Source organism: Heterodontus francisci, unplaced genomic scaffold, assembly GCF_036365525.1.
Source record: "Heterodontus francisci isolate sHetFra1 unplaced genomic scaffold, sHetFra1.hap1 HAP1_SCAFFOLD_174, whole genome shotgun sequence".
Taxonomy (NCBI): Eukaryota; Metazoa; Chordata; class Chondrichthyes; order Heterodontiformes; family Heterodontidae; genus Heterodontus; species Heterodontus francisci.
Genome location: NW_027141730.1, coordinates 1,693,238 through 1,716,509, shown reverse-complemented (window position 1 = coordinate 1,716,509; position 23,272 = coordinate 1,693,238).

Sequence of the window (23,272 nt, the reverse complement as noted above, 5' to 3'; positions counted from 1 at the left end):
GGTAGGAATATGCGATTAGTATAAATGGGTGGTTGATGTTCAGCGCAGACTCGGTGGGCCGAAGGGCCTGTTTCAGTGCTGCATCTCTAATCTAATCTAATCTTATATTAAAGAGATTGTGCTCTGCCTTCGATGGAAACGCTCACTGCAGACCAGTGCAGAGTGTTTCCCACCTTGACGTCCTGGCTGTCACTGGATCTTGAGTCCAGGCCTCTGGATTACTGGTCCAGTAATCTTTGAAATTTCTCCCTTGATCTCATATTTTAATCTGGTAAGTCAGATTTTACAAAAAAAAAATTAAATGATTTAAGACTGCTTCATGTTCAGCAGTGCCAAATGAATAAAGAAATTCAAATATATTCAAAATTATATATCAACTATTAAATACTAATGCCCAGCTTTGAATACAAAAAAATGCCTCTAATTGTGTTCTGGTCTGGAATGGAATTCTTCAGTGTTTCTGTTTAGCTTGGATTGACTCATCAATTTTCTTGTTTTTGACTTTGTCGATGCCTTTGAATAATTGTGGATCCTTCTTCAGGGTGTCTTCTTTCACCAGGTAGTTCTGACCTCTGATGATGTTGATCGTAATCAGCTTCAATTTGCTGATAGTTTTGGAAGTGAGCAGATTTCCTTTGCTTGCGTTTACAACATGGAACTTAGTCTGACGTGTGGACCCATGGGAGGATTTGAAAGCTGCCCTTGCATTGGAGCATACAGTTGCATCCATCCAAACAGAGGTACAGTAGAAGTGACATATTCAGTTCAGTCTGTCGATCATGGGACTTTTAATCTTAGGGTTGTGAGTTTGAGCGCATTTAGTTTTTCCATTTTTTAGGCTTCATTAGCAGAGAGTACAAGGAGTGTTTGAAATGAAATTCAACAACAGTATGAGAAACGCTCTCTTTCATTCGGGACTCTCGCGAGCGAGGAGTGAGCAGCTGGGAAGTCAATTTCATCGGGAGTTTCGGTGGAGCAGGGACTGCTGGGTAAGTAGAAACCTATATATTTGGGCTGTGTAAATTCTTTTACCTTTTCATTGTGCAGCTTTTCCAGGAGCACAGGCATTGCGAACGAGGAGTGAACAGCTGGGAAGTCAATTTCATCGGGAGTTTCGGTGGAGCAGGGACTGCTGGGTAAGTAGAAACCGATATATTTGAGCTGTTTCTGAACCCGAGACACTACTCTTGTAGTGTCTCCCACCCGCCCTCCTCCTCTTACCAAAAAAAAAGGACTCGGTTGTGTGTAGGTAAGGTAAGGCTTTTTCTATTTCTCTTCTTGTTTTATCGTGTGATTGGTTAAAAACTTGGGTATTTAGAATAGTGGGAATGGAGGTTAAGGCAGTTGAATGTTCCTCCTGCAGAATGTGGGAGGTAAGGGTCGCCAAGGGTGTCCCTGCTGACTGCATCTGCAGGAAGTGCACCCAGCTCCAGCTCCTCGAGGACCGCGTTAGGGAACTGGAGCTGGAGCTGGAGGAACTTCGGATCATTCGGGAGGCGGAGGGGATTATTGAGAGGAGTTATCGGGAGGCAGTCACACCTCAGGTAAAAGAAGAAGGTAGATGGGTTACTGTCAGGGGAAGGAGAGGGAACCAGCAGGCAGTGCAGGGATCCCCTGCGGCCGTTTCCCTCAACAACAGGTATACCGTTTTGGATACTGTTGGGGGAGACGACTTACCAGGGGTAGGCAATGGGATACAGGTCTCTGGCGCAGAGTCTGTCCCTGTTGCTCAGAAGGGAAGGGGTAAGAGGAGCAGAGCATTAGTCATTGGGGACTCCATAGTTAGGGGAACAGACAGGAGGTTTTGTGGGAACGAGAGAGACTCACGGTTGGTGTGTTGCCTCCCAGGTGCCAGGGTACGTGATGTCTCTGATCGTGTTTTTGGGATCCTCAAGGGGGAGGGGAAGCAGCCCCAAGTCGTGGTACACATAGGCACCAACGACATAGGTAGGAAGACAGATGGGGATTTAAGGCAGAAATTCAGGGAGCTAGGGTGGAAGCTTAGAGCGAGAACAAACAGAGTTGTTATCTCTGGGTTGTTGCCCGTGCCACGTGCTAGCGAAGTGAGGAATAGGGAGAGAGAGGAGTTGAACACGTGGCTGCAGGGATGGTGTAGGAGGGAGGGTTTTGGTTTCCTGGATAATTGGGGCTCATTCTGGGGTAGGTGGGACCTCTACAAACAGGATGGTCTTCACCTGAATCAGAGGGGTACCAATATCCTCGGGGGGAGATTTGCTAGTGCTCTTCGGTGGAGTTTAAACGAATTCAGCAGGGGGATGGGACCCTAAATTGTAGTTCCAGTGTGCAGGATGTTGAGAGTAGTGAGGGCAGAGATAAGGTTATAAGGACACAAGAGGGCACTGGCAAGCAAGAGCTTGGTTTAAAATGTGTCTACTTCAACGCCAGGAGCATCCGGAATAAGGTGGGTGAGTTTGCAGCATGGGTTGGTACCTGGGATCTCGAAGTTGTGGCCATTTCAGAGACATGGGGAGAGCAGGGACAGGAATGGATGTTGCGGGTTCCGGGATTGAGATGCTTCACTAAGAACAGAGAAGACGGTAAAAGAGGGGGGGGTGTGGCATTGTTAATCAAGGAAAGTATTACAGTGGCAGAAAGGACGTTTGAGGACTCGTCTACAGAGGTAGTCTGGGCCGAAGTTAGAAACAGGAGAGGTGAGGTCACCCTGTTGGGAGTTTTCTATAGACCTCCAAATAGTTCCAGAGATGTAGAGGAAAGGATAGCAAAGATGATTCTTGACAGGAGCGAGAGTAACAGGGTAGTGGTTATGGGGGACTTTAACTTTCCAAATATTGACTGGAAATACTATAGTTCGAGTACTTTAGATGGGTCTGTTTTTGTCCAGTGTGCGCAGGAGGGTTTTCTGACACAGTATGTAGACAGGCCAACCAGGGGCGATGCCACATTGGATTTGGTACTGGGTAATGAACCCGGCCAGGTGTTAGATTTAGATGTTGGTGAGCACTTTGGTGATAGTGATCACAATTCGGTTAGGTTTACCTTAGCGATGGGCAGGGACAGGCATATACAGCAGGGCAAGAATTATAGCTGGGGGAAAGGAAATTATGATGCGATTAGCCAAGATTTAGGATGCGTAGGATGGGGAAGGAAACTGCAGGGGATGGGCACAATCGAAATGTGGAGCTTATTCAAGGAGCAGCTACTGCGTGTCCTTGATAAGTATGCACCTGTCAGGCAGGGAGGTAGTTGTCGAGCGAGGGAGCCGTGGTGTACTAAAGAAGTTGAAGAGCTTGTCAAGAGGAAGAAGAAGGCTTATGTTAGGATGAGACGTGAAGGCTCAGTTAGGGCGCTTGAGAGTTACAAGCTAGCCAGGAAGGATCTAAAGGGAGATATAAGAAGAGCAAGGAGAGGACACGAGAAGTCATTGGCGGATAGGATCAAAGAAAAGCCTAAGGCTTTCTATAGGTATATCAGGAATAAAAGAATGACTAGAGATAGGTTAGGGCCAAACAAGGATAGTAGTGGGAAGTTGTGTGTGGAATCGGAGGAGATAGGGGAAGTGTTAAATGAATATTTTTCGTCAGTATTTACAGTGGAGAAAGAAAATGTTGTCGAGGAGAATACTGAGATACAGACTACTAGGCTAGATGGGATTGAGGTTCACAAGGAGGAGGTGTTAGCAATTTTGGAAAGTGTGAAAATAGATAAGTCCCCTGGGCCAGATGGGATTTATCCTAGGATTCTCTGGGAAGCCAGGGAGGAGATTGCAGAGCCTTTGTCCTTGATTTTTATGTCGTCATTGTCGACAGGAATAGTGCCGGAAGACTGGAGGATAGCAAATGTTGTCCCCTTGTTCAAGAAGGGGAGTAGAGACAGCCCTGGTAATTATAGACCTGTGAGCCTTACTTCGGTTGTGGGTAAAATGTTGGAAAAGGTTATAAGAGATAGGATTTATAATCATCTTGAAAAGAATAAGTTCATTAGAGATAGTCAGCACGGTTTTGTGAAGGGTAGGTCGTGCCTCACAAACCTTATTGAGTTTTTTGACAAGGTGACCAAACAGGTGGATGAGGATAAAGCCGTGTATGTGGTCTATATGGATTTCAGTAAGGCGTTTGATAAAGTTGCCCACGGTAGGCTATTGCAGAAATTACGGAAGTATGGGATTGAAGGTGAATTAGTGCTTTGGATCAGAAATTGGCTAGCTGAAAGAAGACAGAGGGTGGTGGTTGATGGGAAATGTTCATGCTGGAGTATAGTTTCTAGTGGTGTCCCGCAAGGATCTGTTTTGGGGCCACTGCTGTTTGTCATTTTTATAAATGACCTGTATGAGGGTGTAGAAGGGTGGGTTAGTAAATTTGCGGATGACACGAAGGTCGGTGGAGTTGTGGATAGTGCCGAAGGATGTTGTAGGGTACAGAGGGACATAGATAGGCTGCAGAGCTGGGCTGAGAGATGGCAAATGGAGCTTAATGCGGAAAAGTGTGAGGTGATTCACTTCGGAAGGAGTAACAGGATTGCAGAATACTGGGCTAATGGGAAGATTCTTGGTAGTGTAGATGAGCAGAGAGATCTTGGTGTCCAGGTACATAAATCCCTGAAAGTTGCCACCCAGGTTAATAGAGCTGTGAAGAAGGCATATGGTGTGTTAGCTTTTATTAGTCGGGGGATCGAGTTTAGGAGCCACGAGGTCATGCTGCAGCTGTACAGAACTCTGGTGTGGCCGCACCTGGAGTATTGCGTGCAGTTCTGGTCACCGCATTATAGGAAGGATGTGGAAGCTTTGGAAAAGGTGCAGCGGAGATTTACTAGGATGTTGCCTGGCATGGAGGGAAGGTCTTACGAGGAAAGGCTGAGGGACTTGAGGTTGTTTTCGTTAGAGAGAAGGAGGAGAAGAGGTGACTTAATAGAGACATATAAGATTTTCAGAGGGCTGGACAGGGTGAATAGTGAGAGCCTTTTTCCTCGGATGGTGATGGCAAACACGAGGGGACGTAGCTTTAAGTTGAGGGGTGATAGATATAGGACAGATGTCAGAGGTAGTTTCTTTACACAGAGAGTAGTAGGGGCGTGGAACGCCCTGCCTGCAACAGTAGTCGACTCGCCAACTTTAAGGGCATTTAAGTGGTCATTGGATAGACATATGGATGAAAATGGAATAGTGTAGGTCAGATGGTTTCACAGGTCGGCGCAACATCGAGGGCTGAAGGGCCTGTACTGCGTTGTAATGTTCTATGTTCTATAACTCTCTGCAGCATCACGCTGTGAAAGATTGAACTTTATCTCATTTCTTTTTCAGCTGGGAGTCAGTGCGGCTCAGTGGGACTTCTGGCTGTCTCCCACCTCACAATCCATCAGTGCTGAGAAAGCAATGGGAAATATTACTCATGGCTGAGCAAGCAGAGGACACCGATTTAAGGTGAATGGGAAAAGAACCAAAGGCAACATGAGGAAAAACCTTTTTTATGCAGCAAATGGTTAAGATCTGATATGTACTGCCTGAGAGTGTGACGGAGGAAGATTCAACCATAGCTTTCAAAAGGATATATGATAATTATCTGAAGGGAAAAAAAAATTAGGTTTTCATGGAATACATGAGGATGTGGCATGAGCTGAGTTGCTTGTGCAGAGAGGCAGCACAAGCACGATGAGCTGAATCCCTCCTTTTGTGCTGTAAGTATTCTGTGATCTATGATTCTATACAAAGTGAAACCAACACTCACAGATGAGAAACTGACAGGTACAGTGTAAACCCCACACTAACAAACCAGCAAATGCCAGGGACAGAGTAAAACCAACAGTCCCAGACAAGAAACTGACAGATACTGTGTGAAACCCAAAAATCACTTATCAGGATTTGGCAGTTAATGTGTAAAAACCTCTCTTCAATATCCATCCTGCAAGGTACAAAGAAAATTAGGTACAAGCCCAGGCTCATACTTCGAAGACTGAGAGATAAAGAGCAAAACACAGACTCACCTACAAGAGGCTGACAAGTACAGAGAATAAAACAGAGGGGGTGCAGATTAAAAACACATGCATGTAACGGATACTGATAGGGATAGAATCAAACCCTTTCTCACACATGACACGAAAATTGGTGGTGTCGTAAATAGTGAGGAGGAAAGCCTTAGATTACAGGCCAATATAGATCGTCCGAGGCAGAGAATATAAGAGCAGGGAGGTTATGACGGAGCTGTATAAAATGCTAGTTAGGCCACAGCTGGAGTACTGTGTACTGTTCTGGGCACCACACTATAGGAAGGATGTGATTGCACTGGAGAGGGTGCAGAAGAGAGTCACCAGGATGTTGCCTGGGCTGGAGCATTTCAGCTATGAAGAGAGACTGAAAAGGCTAGCATTGTTTTCCTTAGAGCAGAGAAGGTTGATGGGAGATAAGATTGAGGTTTACAAAATTATGAGGGGCATTGATGGGTTAGATAGGAAGAAACATTTTACCTTAGTGGAGGGGTCAATAACCAGGTGGCATAGATTTAAGGTAAGGGGCAGGAGGTTTAGATGGGATTTGAGGAAAAAAATTTTACCCAGAGGGTGGTTGGAATCTGGAACGCACTCCCTGAAGAGGTGGGAGAGGCCGGAACCCTCACAACATTTAAGAAGTATTTAGATGAGCACTTGAAATGCTATAGCATACAAGGCTACGGGCCAAATACTGGAAAATGGGATTAGAATAGTTAGGTGCTTGATGGCCAGCACAGACACAATGGGCCGAAGGGCCTGTTTCTGTGCTGTATAACTCTATGATTCTACATCAGAAACTGATAGATCTGGACAAAAGCTGATGTTCACATACAAGTTGTTGAAAGATATGTGGTGAAACTCACATTTTTTTAATTTCCAAAATATACTTTATTCACAAAAATCTGTAAAAATTGCATTCCCAAACAGTTTAAAACAGCATCAAGTCAAAAAATACAAACAGTGCAAAGGTGATCAGTTACCTTCTGTGCAATCATGAGTTGCCTCACAACCCTTCCATTTCATTGTCATGCCATATACATGTTTACATTTACAGCACACACAATTTCTCCGATACAGTTCGAGGGATTTCCCATGGATCCAGCCCCTCAGTTCAGCTTGGTGGGGGGACCTTACACTGTGGTCTTTCCCCATTGAGCCTTTGCTGCGGCTGCCCCAAGCTTTAGTGCGTCCCTCAGCACGTAGTCCTGGACCTTGGAGTGTGCCAGTCTGCAACATTTGGTGGTGGACAACTCTTTTCGCTGGAAGACCAGCAAGTTTCGGGCAGACCAAAGGGCGTCTTTTACCGAATTGATAGTCCTCCAGCAGCAGTTGATGTTTGTCTCCGTGTGCGTCCCTGGGAATAGCCCGTAGAGCACAGACTCCTGTGTTACAAAGCTGCTTGGGATGAACATCGACAAAAACCACTGCATCTCTTTCCACAAAGTTAACTCACATGGCAATAGCAGAAACAGTCACAAACCAAAAACTGAAACATACAGAGTAAAAACCCACATTCTCACACCAGAAATTCACGGCTACAAAGTGAAGCTGACTCTCTCCTCCCAGGCACTGACAGGTACAAAAGAAAACACACACGAACATACCAGGAAATGAAATGTAGGAAATAAAACCTGATTATCATGTCAGAGATTGGCATGAATGACAGTTGTGGTACCCAGAATGCTCTGCGCTCTAGAATTTGCCTTGTCTCTGATAAGGAGCAGGCGCGGTAGTGGCTGAGCTCCATTGGCAGCTGGAGCGGAATATTCACAAAGTGCAGGGAGACCGTGCCCGTAGCGGGTGCACACAGCTGGAGCAGGGCGTCAAGGCCACAATAGGATGGAACAATCACGTTTGTGTCCCTGCGGGTGGCGGTGAAGCTTTTCCCTGTGAGGCTTCCCGAAACTGCCCGCCAGCAAGGTCAACTGGTCAGAGAGCGTCTGTAAATGGATAGGAATTGGGGATTGGGCAGGGCGCGTCTCTAAATGGATAAGATTTGGGGATTGGGCAAGGAGCGTCTGTAAATGGATAAGAATTGGGGATTTGGCAGGGAGCGTTTTTTTATCCGTTCGTGGGATGTGGGCGTCGCTGGCTCGATCTCAGCTGCAGTAATGTGTCCAGTTCTGGGCACCAGGTTTCAGAAAGGACATCAAAGCTTTTGAGACAGTTCGGAGGAGATTTACGAGAATGATACCAGAGATGAGGGGTTTCAGTTCTCTGGACAGGGTGGTGAAGCTGGGATTGTTGGCCAAAAATGTCAAGGGGAGGTGAGGAGAGATCTTTTTACCCAGTAACTGATTCGGATTTGGAATGAATTGTCTGACAGGGTGGTGAAAACAGATTCAAATTATAACTTTCATGAAGGAATTGGACAAATATTTCAAAGTGAATTTCTCCAGGATTATGGGGAAATCGGCAGGGGGTTGGACTAATTGCATCATTTTTTTCACAGATTCAGCACAGGCACAAAAGACCGATTGGCCTCCTTCTGTGCTGTATGATTCTCTGAAATAGTGATAGTCAGGGCAAGTCTGTAGAACAAGGAGAAATGGAGACAGGTCAGGGAGAGCACATCACCAAAACTGGGAGATACTACATTGGACAGGGAGGGTCGGAGGGGGAGAGAGCACGGACATACAGTCAGAATCAGCACGTTCAGGGGAAGAGAGAGAGAGGAACCAGTGAGTGTAGAACTGAACCCAGCCAGAGTCAACCTGCTGAAACACCAGTGAGTTCACACTGGGGAGAGATCATTCACCTGCTCCGTGTGTCGGAAGGGGTTCATTCAGTCATCCAACCTCACTGAACATCAACTTGTTCACACTGATCAGAGACCTTTTAATGTCCTGACTGTGAGAAGAGCTTGAAAAGCAGCAATGATCTGCTGAAACACCAACACACTCACTCTGGGGAGAGGCCGTTCCCCTGCCATGTGTGTGGGAAGGGATTCACTCAGTCATTCAATCTGCTGCAACATCAGCAAGTTCACATGTAACTGCAGGGGTAGGATTCTGCTGTTGTTGCTGCTATTCATCACTTTCACAGACAAAGTTGGGTCTTACTTTATAACCAGTGTAGTCCAGAGCAAAAGCGTCTTCTTAATGTTGAGATAAACGGGAGAAGAAACCGGGAAGTGGCGGCGAGGATGGGGGAGGTGCTGCACCATCACTTTAATGGTGCACCCTCCCTCCCCCGGGTCCTTGCTGCACGTCCGCCAGGCCTGGCGGCTCTGATTGGGGTCGTGAGAGCCCCTGAGACTCGGTGCAGCTGAGGCTGCGCTCACCCCCGCTCAGCTCTGTTGTGATATTTAAAATACGAAAGGCCTTTTGGACTGAGAGCTGATCTGGAATTTAGAAAGCAGCATTACTGGAGGCTCATTGCTGCTCAGCACAATCTCGCCCCCAATCCTGGGAATTGTTGATTCTGACACCCTGTAGCTCAGTTCTGCAATTAACTAGAGGGGGAGATGTGTGAGCAGAAAAACAGAGCGAAATGAAAACACAGCTGGACAGATGTGCAACAGGTCAATCCACTGTTACAATAACTCCATCACTGACTCCCTCCTGACAGTAATCAGCCCTTTCACAGAGACTGTGGGTGGCTCTGAAAAGAGCCTTTGGTTTATTAGATGTCATTTCGGCCGCTTTACTTTTTCTGGGAGCTCTGAGCGCTGGTTTTCTTGGGCAGCAGCAAGGCCTGGATATTAGGCAGCACCCCGCCCTGAGCGATGGTCACGTCTCCCAGCAGCATGATGAGCTCCTCGTTGTTGCGGACGGCCAGTTGCAGGTGTCTGGGGATGATGCGGGTCTTCCTGTTGTCCCGGGCCACCTGACCGGCCAGCTCGAGGATTTCAGCGGTCAGATGCATTTTGCAGCGCCAACGTCATCACATTTCCGCAACAAATCCATCTTCGTGCATGCGTGAGAAAGTGTCATTGGGTATCTAGCCACCCCATCCCCCCACCACTTGGCTGGAGGAAGTGGCTGAATGGGAGATTTTGAAGCTGTCGCTCTCCCCCCTCGGCAACTCACTCCAGGCCTCGACGATTCCCCCCCTCAGCCGCTCGCTCCAGACCTCGCTGCTCCCCCCCCCCCCACTCCCCTGGCCAGTTGTTCCTCGCTTCGCACCACCCCACTCTCTGGCCACTCGCTCCAGGCCGTGCCACTTCCCTCCTCTCAGCCACTCACTCCTACGTCGCCCCGTCACCCCTTGCGGCCCTCCTGCTTCTACAGGTGGCGCCTGGTGAAGAAATGTGGGAGCGAGTGTCACGGCCAGAGCTAGCAGCTGTGGGCTGGGCTGGGACAGGGTGGGGGTGATGGGGGTGCAGAGAGCGAACAGCCAGAGTGCGGAATTTCGCCAGTAGGGAGGAGGGGGAGAAAGCGAGTTGCAGAGGGGGGAGAGTGGTCAGTGGGGTGGGAGCTAGTAGCTGCGTTCGGGTGAAGTCAATCCTGGTCAGTTATATAAACAAATCACAATAACGAATTGGCAGCACATTTTATCCTCTGCCCGATTTTCCTTTCCATCGATCGGGGTGCTAATTCACTATCTTCCAATGGAAATTCAATCATAAAATTCCTTTTGTATTTAATAGGATTACTGAAATGTTAAATGGATCTGAGGATTACAGTTAGTATTAGCAAACGCACCCGAGTGAATTAGCACCCCAATCGATGGAAAGGAAAATCGGGGAAAGTATAAAATGTGCTGCCAATTCGTTATTGAGATTCGTTGAGTAATTCGATTCTGCCCAACACTGAAATTGGCGGCTTTTTTGAATTCAAACTTTCTACCAGGACGACAATTTAAGCCAATGATTTGCTGTATTTTCTAATTCGAAGCTCGGCAATTGGTTAAGACATGCGAATGGGAAGAGGGTGACCAATCAGAAGTGGGCTCTGGATAGCGCGGGCTCAAACTGCGGGAATTCCAGGTCCCTGAATGAATGAGCTGAAACTGATCAGTTTCACAAACCCTGTCAGTTTCAGTGCAGGAAACACCGTCTCGGGAGAAATAACATCACAAGTGGGTCTGGTTCCAGTGACGGCTGCTGCAAAACTCCCGGATTCTCTCATTGCAGCGAAATCATTTTGAAATTCTATGAAAACAATGAGTGATTCTGGAGGAGTGATGGCTTTTCACTGAGGGCATGTGTCGACTGGAGAAATAATTAACTGTAGAGCCTCAGGCACTGTTTACACAGCCCGTTCAGAAAATCAAATCCACTGCACATCCTTGCTACAAATGAAATGTCAAATTTGGGGATTCTAGTTTTGTATCTCGAACACAGCACAGATTTATTCCAGACAGTTCTAAACAGCCTATCCCAGCTCCCGTTTCCAGGTCACTGCTCTCTCTGTGAAACGGTGGGTGGCTCTCAGAAGAGCCTTTGTTGTGTTTGCTGGAAAGGGTCGAGTTGTTCAGCCGCTGAATTCGTAGAGAGTGCGGCCCTGCCGTTTCAGAGCGTACACCACATCCATGGCAGTGACCGTCTTGCGCTTGGCGTGTTCAGTGTAGGTGACCGCATCCCTGATCACATTCTCCAGGAAAACCTTCAACACCCCGCGAGTCTCCTCATCGATCAAACCCGAGATCCGCTTGACCCCGCCACGGCGAGCCAGGCGGCGGATTGCTGGTTTGGTGATGCCCTGGATATTATCACGATGCACTTTGCGGTGCCGCTTTGCTCCGTCTTTGCCCAGTCCTTTCCCTCCTTTACCTTTGCCAGACTTTCTTTTATTAATTTCCAAAATATACTTTATTCATAAAAATCTGTAAAAAAAAAATACATTACAAAACAGTTCCAAAAAGCACCATGTCAGACAATACAAAGAGTGCAAAGGAGAACAGTTTCCTTCAATACAGGAGTGAGTTACCTCACAACCCTTCCATTTCATTGTCATGCCATGTACATTTTACAGCAAACAAATATTTTCTGGCTACAGTTCGAGTGGTTTCCCATGGATCCAGCTCCTCAGTTCAGCTTGGTGAGGGGACCTTACACTGTGGTCTTTCCACATTGAGCCTTTGCTGCGGCTGCCCCAAGTTTTAGTGCGTCACTCAGCACGTAGTCCTGGACCTTGGAATGTGTCAGTCTGCAACATTCGGTCATGGACAACTCTTTGCACTGGAAGACCAGCAAGTTTCGGGCAGACCAAAGAGCGTCTTTCAACGAATTGATAGTCTTCCAGCAACAGTTGATGTTTATCTCGGTGTGCGTCCCTGGGAAGAGCCCATAGAGCACAGACTCCTGTGCTACAGAGCTGCTTGGGATGAACCTCGACAAAAAACACTGCATCTCTTCCACACCTGCTTTGCAAAGACACATTCCAGAAAGAGGTGGGCAACGTCTCTTTTCCACCACAGCCACCTCGAGGGCCGCGTGTGGATGGGGTGAGACTTCGGGTGTGCAGGAAGGATCTGACAGGGAGGGCTCTTCTCACCATCAGCCAGGCAACATCTTGGTGCTTGTTTGAAAGTTCTGGTGATGAGGCATTCTGCCAAATGACTTTGGACTTCTGCTCAGGGGACCATCCGACAGGATCCACCATCTCCTTTTCCCGTAGGGCCTTGAGGATATTCCGTGCAGACCACTGCCTGATGGATTGGTGGTCAAAGGTGTTTTTCCACAGAAACTTTTCCATGAAGGATAGGCAGTACGGCACAGTCCAACTGGATGGAGCATTCAGCGGCAATATGACCAGGCCCATCCTTTGCAACACCGGGGACAGATAGAACCACAGCACGCAGTGACACTTGAAGTTTGCAAACTGGGGATCTACACACAGCTTGATGCAGCTGCACACAAAGGTAGCCATAAGGATGAAGGCGACGTTGGGTACATTTTTCCCGCCCTTATCCAGAGGTTTGAACATCGTGTCCCTCCGGACTCGGACCATTTTGGATCCCCAGATGAAGCGGAAAATGGCTCAGGTGATCGCCACAGCGCAGGAATGCGGTATGGGCCAGACCTGCACCACGCACAGCAATGTGAGCGCCTCGCTCACAGGTTCTTACCCATAATGGAGAGAGATCGCTGCTCCCACATGCTCAGCTTATGTTGTACCCTGGCTACTCGCTCCTTCCAGGTTTTGGTGCACGTCTCAGCCCTTCCAAACCATATCCCCAGCACCTTCTGGTAATCTGACCTAACGGTGAAGGGGACAAAGGATCGGTCAGCCGAGTTCCCAAAGAACATGGCCTCGCTCTTGCCGTGTTTAACATTGGCTCCCAAGGCCAGTTCGAGCTGGTCGCAGATGCTCATCACTCTGCGCACAGACAGTGGATCCGAGCATAAAACGGCGACGTCATCCATGTACAGGGAGGTTTTAACCTGAGTGCCTCCGCTGCCTGGGATTGTCACCCCTCTGATGCTCGCATTCTTCCTAATAGACTCAGCAAAGGGTTCAATACTGCAAACAAACAAGACAGGGGAGAGAGGACAGCCCTGTCTGACTCCAGATTGGATCGGGAAACTTTCTGATTCCCACCCATTGATTGAGACTGCACTACTGATGTTTGTGTAGAGTAGTTTGATCCAATTGCAGATTCCCTCCCCAAACCCCATTTTGGAATGCACATCCATCATGTAAGTGTGCGATATCCTGTCAAAAGCCTTCTCCTGGTCCAGGCTGATGAGGCAGGTGTCCACCCTCCTGTCCCGTACATAGGTGATCATATCCCTGAGTAGCGCAAAGCTATCAGAGATTGTCCTGCCTGGTATAGTATAGGTCTGATCAGGGTGAATCACCAACTCCAGAGCAGACTTGAATCGACTGGCTATGTCTTTTGACAGAATCTTGTAGTCAGCATTAAGCAGAAATAGGGCCACCAATTTCTGATTTCTGTCCTCTCCCCCTTCTGCTTGTCGATGAGGGTGATGATGCCTTTCCTCATGGATTCTAACATGCTGCCAGCCTGGAGCATACTCTTGTTTACTGGCAGACATGTTGAGTCTTTCCTCAAATCAGTGCACAATAAAAGAGACTGATTCTGTCAGGCTCCTTTTTATACAGGCCACCTGGACCTGGCTGAGAAAGGCAGAGTGAGAGCAGGGAGGGGAGGAGACAAGAGTGAAGATTAAACAGAGAGCTAGATGGAGGAGACACCCAGAGTGACAGACAGAGAGAGAACGGCCCCTCATCTTTCAGCTCCACCTCCAGTTTCCTCCGGGCTGCCAATTTCAAACCCTTTATTAACAGTAGAACCAAAACCCAGCTCTCCACACAAACCCTTCCAGACTCGGCCTTCATAGTCAAGACTTTCCAGAAAGCCAGAGCTTTTAAATATGGTCCCGATGCAATTAACACTCAGTAATATTCCCAACTAAACACAGTCCATTCTCTACTAAGAAACCTCCTCAGTAACATCACCATTTCCACACACACCCGCTTCCTGCAGTTTACAAACACCTTACTGCAGCTGTTTGGGGAATCTCCTGTGTTAAGATTGGAGTTGGAAAGCGGCCTTTACCCGGCAGTGTTATTGTCTCACACTGAATCTGCTAGACATCCTGTTCTCTTTATTGCGAGAGAGAAAGCACGGATTTAGGAAATGTTCATTTGAAATGATCTCTATTGAGAACGGGCCCGGCCATGGGACAGGTATTCCAGTGCAAAGAGCTGTCCATGACCGAGTGTTGCAGACTGGCACATTGCAACGTCCAAGACTATGTGCTGTGGGACGGCATTAAAGCTTGGGGAAGCCACCATGGAGACACAATGGGGAAAGGCTGCAGTCTGAGGGCCCAGTCGGCCATCGTACAGTGAGGGGCTGGAACCTGTGTAAAACCCCTCGGGCTGTTTGCACCAGAGAATGTTTGATGTGTAATGTAAATACTGTAAATATAACCTGTGCAGGCAGGGATAGTGAGATACATCATGTACATTATTGAAGAAACTGATCTGTATTGTACCTTATGTAATATTAAATTTGAACTGCTTTGCAATGTAATTGCACAAATTATATGAATAAAATACATATTGTGCAAAAGAGAGCAGCTTTCCTGTCAACAGACACCTTGTCTCAGGGCACAACTTTCCTGTGATCTTGTCATACCCAACTTCGCTCTATATCTTCTGACACACACACTTTACAGTCTGTCATTTCCAAAAACAAGCATTCTAAAATCCAAAGACCTTTTGTTTATTTCTCCTTTCTTTTCATTTCTCCTCTATTCTTCTCAATCACTCCCTTCAACAGTCCTATTCAGATCAAGGTGGAATGTGAATAGTGTCACAACTCACCTCTGACACTATTATTACCCTTTTCTCTTGTCTCATTCAATGGGAAAGTTTTATTCACCAGTCTGTTGCTGTTTTACACTCTTGCCATACCATCTGGTATTGCATCCATCTGAATTCTGTGCTTTCATGGCCTTACATATCTTTTCCACTTCTGGATGATTTGTTTGCTTCAGTTCCATTCAACCAGGCTGGACCACAGGGAAGCTTAGATCCTTTGCCTTGGACGGGTCCACGTTGATCCATTACATTCAGAATCACCTCCTTGAAATAACTCCATAGTACAACTACAGTAACCACACAGCATCTGCTTCAAACACTCCTCCACATTTTATCTGTTCTGACTGTCAACACCTCCAGCTCTTTTGTTTAAGTGGAACCCATCAGGTGTGTATGGGCTCCTTCTATTCTGAAAGCTGTAGCACTGGTTCAGGGAATTCAGCCCTGTTTCTCTACTCGAAAGGATCAGCCATGCTTGATCTGCCTCGTATTTTGCTTTTATTGCAACGTTACAAGACCTCCAATCCTCTGGCACCACACCTGTATCCAGTGAGGGATTGGAAAATGATGGTCAGACCTTCCACTATTTCTTCCCTGGCTTCTTTCAACAGCCTGGGGTACATTTCATCTGGTCCTGATGATTTATCCACATTCAAGGATGCTCATCCCATTAAGACTTCCTCTCTCCTTAAGTTATCACGTCCAATACTTCACACTCCTCCTCCTTAATAACAATATCTGCATCACCCTCTCATTCGGGAAAACAGTAAAGTATTCATTAAGGATATTGGCAACATCTTCCACCCCGATACAAAGGTTACATTTTTGATCTTTTATGTGCCCTGCTGTTTGCTTCGTTGCCTCTTACTCGAATGTTTTGATGCAACATCTTTGGGTCCATTGTAACTTTGTTTGTCCATGTTCTTTCCTGCTTTCTCTTTGCTCTTCACCGCTGCTCCCAAACGCCTCCAGTGCAGTCAAAACACAACTTGTCAGAATTGGGATTCGAACACACGCCTCCAATGGAGACTACGACCTAAACGCAGCGCCTTAAACCGCTCGGCCATCCTGACTGCCTGCGATGTACTATCAATGCTAAGGAAATTATTCATTCTTTGTGAAAGTATTTGTGAGATTGTGGAAATGTCTGGAAGAGGAAAGACCAGCGGGAAAGCTCGGGCCAAGGCCAAGTCTCACTCCTCCCGGGCTGGACTGCAGTTCCCAGTGGGCCGGGTTCACAGGCTCCTGAGAAAGGGCAACTATGCTGAGCGTGTGGGTGCCGGAGCCCCGGTCTATCTGGCTGCTGTGCTCGAGTATCTTTTTTTTTTTAGAATATTGCAGCGCAGTACAGGCCCTTCGGCCCTCGATGTTGTGCCGAGCTGTGAAACCATCTGACCTACACTATTCCATTTTCATCCATGTGTCTATCCAATGTCCACTTAAATGCCCTTAAAGTTGGCGAATCTACTACTGCTGCAGGCAGGGCATTCCACGCCCTTACTACTCTCTGAGTAAAGAAACTACCTCTCACATCTGTCCTATATCTATCACCCCTCAACTTGAAGCTATGTCCCCTCGTGTTTGCCATCACCATCCGAGGAAAAAGACGCTCACTATCCACCCTATCTAACCCTCTGATTATCTTATATGTCTCTATAAAGTCACCTCTCCTCCTCCTTCTCTCCAACGAAAACAACCTCAAGTCCCTCAGCCTTTCCTCGTCAGACCTTCCCTCCATACCAGGCAACATCCTAGTAAATCTCCTCTGCACCCTTTCCATAGCTTCCACATCCTTTCTATAATGCGGTGACCAGAACTGCACGCAATACTCCAGGTGCGGTCTCACCAGAGTCTTGTTCAGCTGCAGCATGACCTCGTGGCTCCGAAACTCGACCCCCCTACTAATAAAAGCTAACACACCATATGCCTTCTTGACAGCCCTATTAACCTGGTTAGCAACCTTCAGGGATTTATGCACCTGGACACCAAGATCTCTCTGCACATCTGCACTAACAAGAATCTTCCCATTAGCCCAGTACTCTGCATTCCTGTTACTCCTTCCAAAGTGAATCACCTCACACTTTTCCACATTAAACTCCATTTGCCATCTCTCAGCCCAGCTCTGCAGCCTATCTATGTCTCTCTGTACCCTACAACATCCTTCGGCACTATCCACAACTCCACCGACCTTAGTGTCATCTGCAAATTTACTAACCCACCCTTCTACTCCCTCTTCCAGGTCATTTATAAAAATGACAAACAGCAGTGGCCCCAAAACAGATCCTTGCGGTACACCACTAGTAACTAAACTCCAGGATGAACATTTGCCATCAACCACCACCCTCTGTCTTCTTTCAGCTAGCCAATTTCTGATCCAAAGCTCTAAATCACCTTCAACCCCATACTTCCGTATTTTCTGCAATAGCCTACCGTGGGGAACCTTATCAAACGCCTTACTGAAATCCATATAGACCACATCCACTGCTTTACCCTCATCCACCTGTTTGTTCACCTTCTCGAAAAACTCAATAAGGTTTGTGAGGCACGACCTACCCGTCACAAAACCGTGCTGACTATCTCTAATGTACTTTTCCTTTTCAAGATGATTATAAATTCTGTCTCTTATAACCTTTTCCAACATTTTACCCACAACCGAAGTAAGGCTCACAGGTCTATAATTACCAGGGCTGTCTCTACTCCCCTTCTTGAACAAGGGGACAACATTTGCAATCCTCCAGTCTTCCGGCACTATTCCTGTCGACAATGACGACATAAAGATCAAGGACAAAGGCTCTGCAATCTCCTCCCTAGCTTCCCAGAGAATCCTAGGATAAATCCCATCTGGCCCAGGGGACTTATCTATTTTCACACTTTCCAAAATTGCTAACACCTCCTCCTTGTGAACCTCAATCCCATCTTGCCTCGTAGCCTGAATCTCAGTATTCTCAACAACATTTTCTTTCTCTACTGTAAATACTGACGCAAAATATTCATTTAACACTTCCCCTATCTCCTCTGATTCCACACACAACTTCCCACTACTATCCTTGATTGGCCCTAATCTAACTCTCGTCATTCTTTTATTCCTGACATACCTATAGAAAGCCTTAGGGTTTTCCCTGATCCGATCCACCAATGACTTCTCGTGTCCTCTCCTTGCTCTTCTTAGCTCTCCCTTTAGATCCTTCCTGGCTAGCTTGTAGCTCTCAAGCGCTCTAACTGAGCCTTCACGTCTCATCCTAACATAAGCCTTCTTCTTCCTCTTGACAAGCGCTTCAACTTCTTTAGTAAACCACGGCTCCCTCGCACGACAACTTCCTCCCTGCCTCACAGGTACATACTTATCAAGGACACGCAGTAGCTGCTCCTTGAATAAGCTCCACATTTCGATTGTTCCCATCCCCTGCAGTTTCCTTCCCCATCCTACACATCCTAAATCTTGCCTAATCGCATCATAATTTCCTTTCCCCCAGTTATAATTCTTGCCCTGCGGTATATACCTGTCCCTGCCCATCGCTAAGGTAAACCTAACCGAATTGTGATCACTGTCACCAAAGTGCTCACCTGCATCTAAATCTAACACCTGGCCGGGTTCATTTCCCAGTACCAAATCCAATGTGGCATCGCCCCTGGTTGGCCTGTCCACATACTGTGTCAGAAAACCCTCCTGCACACACTGGACAAAAACTGACCCATCTAAAGTACTCGAACTATAGTATTTCCAGTCGATATTTGGAAAGTTAAAGTCCCCCATAACAACTACCCTGTTACTCTCACCCCTGTCGAGAATCATCTTCGCTATCCTTTCCTCTACATCTCTGGAACTATTCGGAGGTCTATAAAAGACTCCCAACAGGGTAACCTCACCTCTCCTGTTTCTAACCTCAGCCCATACTACTTCAGGAGACGAGTCCTCAAACGTCCTTTCTGTCGCTGTAATACTCTCCTTGATTAACAATGCCACACCCCCCCCCCTCTTTTACCATCTTCTCTGTTCTTACTGAAACATCTAAATCCCGGAATCTGCAACATCCATTCCTGCCCCTGCTCTACCCATGTCTCCGAAATGGCCACTACATCGAGATCCCAGGTACCAACCCATGCTGCAAGCTCACCCACCTTATTCCGGATGCTCCTGGCGTTGAAATAGACACACTTTAAACCAGGTTCTTGCTTGCCAGTGCCGTCTTGCGTCCTTGTAACCATATCTCTGCCCTCACTACTCTCAAAATCCTGTACACTGGCACTACAATTTGGGTTCCCATTCCCCTGCTGAATTAGTTTAAACCCCCCCGAAGAGCACTAGCAAACCTCCCCCCCAGGATATTGGTACCCCTCTGGTTCAGGTGAAGACCATCCTGTTTGTAGAGGTCCCACCTACCCCAGAAAGAGTCCCAATTATCCAGGAAACCAAATCCTTCCCTCCTGCACCATCCCTGCAGCCACGTGTTCAACTCCTCTCTCTCCCTATTCCTCGCTTCGCTATCACGTGGCACGGGCAACAACCCAGAGATAACAACTCTGTTTGTTCTTGCTCCAAGCTTCCACCCTAGCTCCCTAAATTTCTGTCTTAAATCCCCATCTCTCTTCCTACCTATGTCGTTGGTGCCTATGTGGACCACGACTTGGGGCTGCTCCCCCTCCCCATTAAGGATCCCAAAAACACGATCCGAGACATCACGAACCCTGGCACCTGGGAGGCAACATACCAACCGTGAGTCTCTCTCGTTCCCACAGAACCTCCTATCTGTTCCCCTAACTATGGAGTCCCCAATGACTAATGTTCTGCTCCTCTTCCCCCTTCCCTTCTGAGCAACAGGGACAGACTCTGTGCCAGATATCTGTACCCCATTGCTTACCCCTGGTAAGTCGTCCCCCGCAACAGTATCCAAAACGGTATACCTGTTGTTGAGGGAAACAGCCACAGGGGATCCCTGCACTGCCTGCTGGTTCCCTCTCCTTCCCCTGACGGTAACCCATCTACCTACTTCTTTTACCTAAGGTGTGACTACCTCCCCATAACTCCTCTCAATAACCTCCTCCGCCTCCCGAATGATCCTAAGTTCATCCAGCTCCAGCTCCAGTTCCCTAACGCGGTTCTCGAGGAGCTGGAGTTGGGTGCACTTCCCACAGATGCAGTCAGCAGGGACACTCTTGGCGACCCTTACCTCCCACATTCTGCAGGAGGAACATACAACTGCCTTAATCTCCATTCCCACTATTCCAAATTCCCAACAAATCTACTGAAAAACCAAAAAAACAAAAAGTCAAAACTTGTTAGGTTAGCAATCCAACGGACAGAACTTCCCAAATAAAAAGTTTACCTTATCAACACACCAGAGTCCTTTTTTTTTGGTTAGAGGAGGAGGGTGGGTGGGAGACACTACACGTGTAGTGTCTCGGGTACAGCCACCACACAAATATATACCTTTTTCCTTACCCAGCAGTCCCCTGGTCCTCCGAAAACAAAAGGGAATTCACTTTTAAACTTACGCTGAAATTGACTTCCCAGCTGTAAGCCCGTTCACGCACCTCCGTTGCTATCAACGCTGCAGTCACCGAAACTAAAAGAAAGAGATTCTAAACCACACAAATATATACCTTTTTCCTTACCCAGCAGTCCCCTGGTCCTCCGAAAACAAAAGGGAATTCACTTTTAAACTTACGCTGAAATTGACTTCCCAGCTGTAAGCCCGTTCACGCACCTCCGTTGCTATCAACGCTGCAGTCTGACCGCTGAAATCCTCGAGCTGGCAGGTAACGCAGCCCGGGACAACAAGAAGAGCCGCATCATCCCCAGACAACTGCAGCTGGCCGTCCGCAACAACGAGGAGCTCAACAAGCTGCTGGGAGGGGTGACCATCGCTTAGGGCGGGGTGCTGCCTAATATCCAGGCCGTGCTGCTGCCCAAGAAAATCAGCACTCAGAGCTCCCAGATAAAGTAAAGCGGCCAAAATGTCATCAAATAAACCAAAGGCTCTTTTCAGAGCCACTCACAGTCTCTGTGAAAGGACTGGTTACTGTCAGGAGGGAGTCAGTGATGGAGTTATTGTAACAGTGGATTGACCTGTTTCACATCTGTCCAGGTGTCTTTTCAGTTCCCTCTCTGGATTTCGCTCTGTTTCTCTGCTCACACATCTCCCCCTCTAGTTAAGTGAAGAAGTGAACTACAGGGTGTCAGAATCAACAATTTAATAAATCCCGCTGCCTTCGATTTTATAATTCCCGAGATTATCCCGGTACATTAACGGGAACTGGTTCGGAGTTGATGAATTAATTTAATAATGGAAGTGTCCGGGTTAATTCTCTGTTTTTTATTTGGACAGTTTGAATTGTGTTTTTTTTTCTCTCTGGTGATCTGAGCGCCGCTTCTCAATGAGAATCTGCTCCCAGAACAGAGTAAATGCAGGAAGGAAGAGGCCATTCTCGGGCTGTGTGTTTCTCTCCTAACCTGATCTGTTTCGACCGCACTGTTCCCAGAGGACGGAATCAGTGAGAGTTGTGCACACACAGGAGTTCAGTCCATTGCAGCGCTTTAATATGTGCCTTCCCCCCGGTCCTCCCTATTCTCCGGACACAGAGCTGTCTGTTTCCCCCCGGCGGCGGGATAGAGTCGGGGATTCTCTCCCCGCAGTGTCAGGGTCTGCAACCCTGGGGAACTGGCGGTTCGAGTCAGAATGACCGAGCTGCCTTATATGTCCTGTATACTAATCTCCAATGGATTCAAATATTAGTGAACTCATTGGGTAATGTTTGTAAATAACCCTCATGTGAACGGACCCGGCTCAATTAATGCCTTCCAAATAAAACTGGGATCCATTTCTTTTCCCCAAATGCCAGCGAACGGATCCCAGGAGCGGGGTTGAGATTGTGCTGAGCAGCAATGAGTCTCCGGTAATGCTGCTTTCTAAATTCCAGATCAGCTCTCAGTCCGACAGGCCTTTCGGGAAAGTGATGTGACAAAACAGAAACCATGTGACCGCCCCTTCAATCTAATGGGTTTGATGATGAACAGAGATGGCAGCTCTTTCCTTTGCTGATTTGGTGGCTCTGAAAAGAGCCCTTGTTACACTTGTTACTGAAGCTGGGTTTAAGGTGCGTTCCCCGCGGATGCGGCGGGCCAGCTGGATGTCTTTGGCCATGATGGACCGGGATCATTCTGGTGAATCTGCTCATTTTCCGACAGAAGCATCAGTCGCTGTTTGAACTGTTTAAAGTCAGGGGTGTATTAGCAGCCAGAAAGTGAAGGGCAGTTCATTGCTCCCTGCAGCATTATCCGCCTCTTTCAGGAGAAAGGATCAGAAACCGCTCGTTTCTGTCAGTCCCCGAGAAGCCTGTGAGAAGCGGTTAGTCGCTAATTTGTTCCTTTTACAGAGTGGAAGCTGATATTTGTCCCGTTTTAAATTGCTGTACCGGACCTTCCTCCCGCCGCTTACAGTTAACAGATTGACAAATGAAAACGATTCCTAAAATCGCGTCAGGATTTTGTGACGGTAAATACAGTAAAACAGAACATAAAATGAGAGGTTTTAAAATTGTTGCCTGAAAATTGAAATTTTCCATCACTTCAATTCCTTCCTGCTCTGGAATTGCCGGGCTTTTTCCAATTGGAAAATTTAAGCCAATGAGAACTTCTATTTACTTATATGTGATTCTCCTATTGGTTACGAATTGGATTGAGAAGCGGGTGACCAATCAGAGACAGAGTCAAACTGCGGGGATTCCAGGCCCCCAGTAACTGAGCTGAAACTGTTCAGATTGACAAACCCTGGCAGTAGCTTCACACATTGGACACTTCACACTGAGTCATTCAAGGGCTGGTGTGAGAAAAGCTTCAGATCCTGTCACTACTCTCTGACTCATTATTCATCTCGAACCAAACAATTAGTAAATGTGAAGCAGTGAAGAAACTTTTCACTCTCACTGCAGAATGTGTCATCTGGGGAAATAAGGAACTATTATTTTCGGAGATTCCAGGTACATTCCTCCCTGAACAAATCCATTCCTCACATTCCCAATCACAGACTACCCCAGCTCCTGTTGTCACCCGACTCCAGCTGAATTGGAGAAAC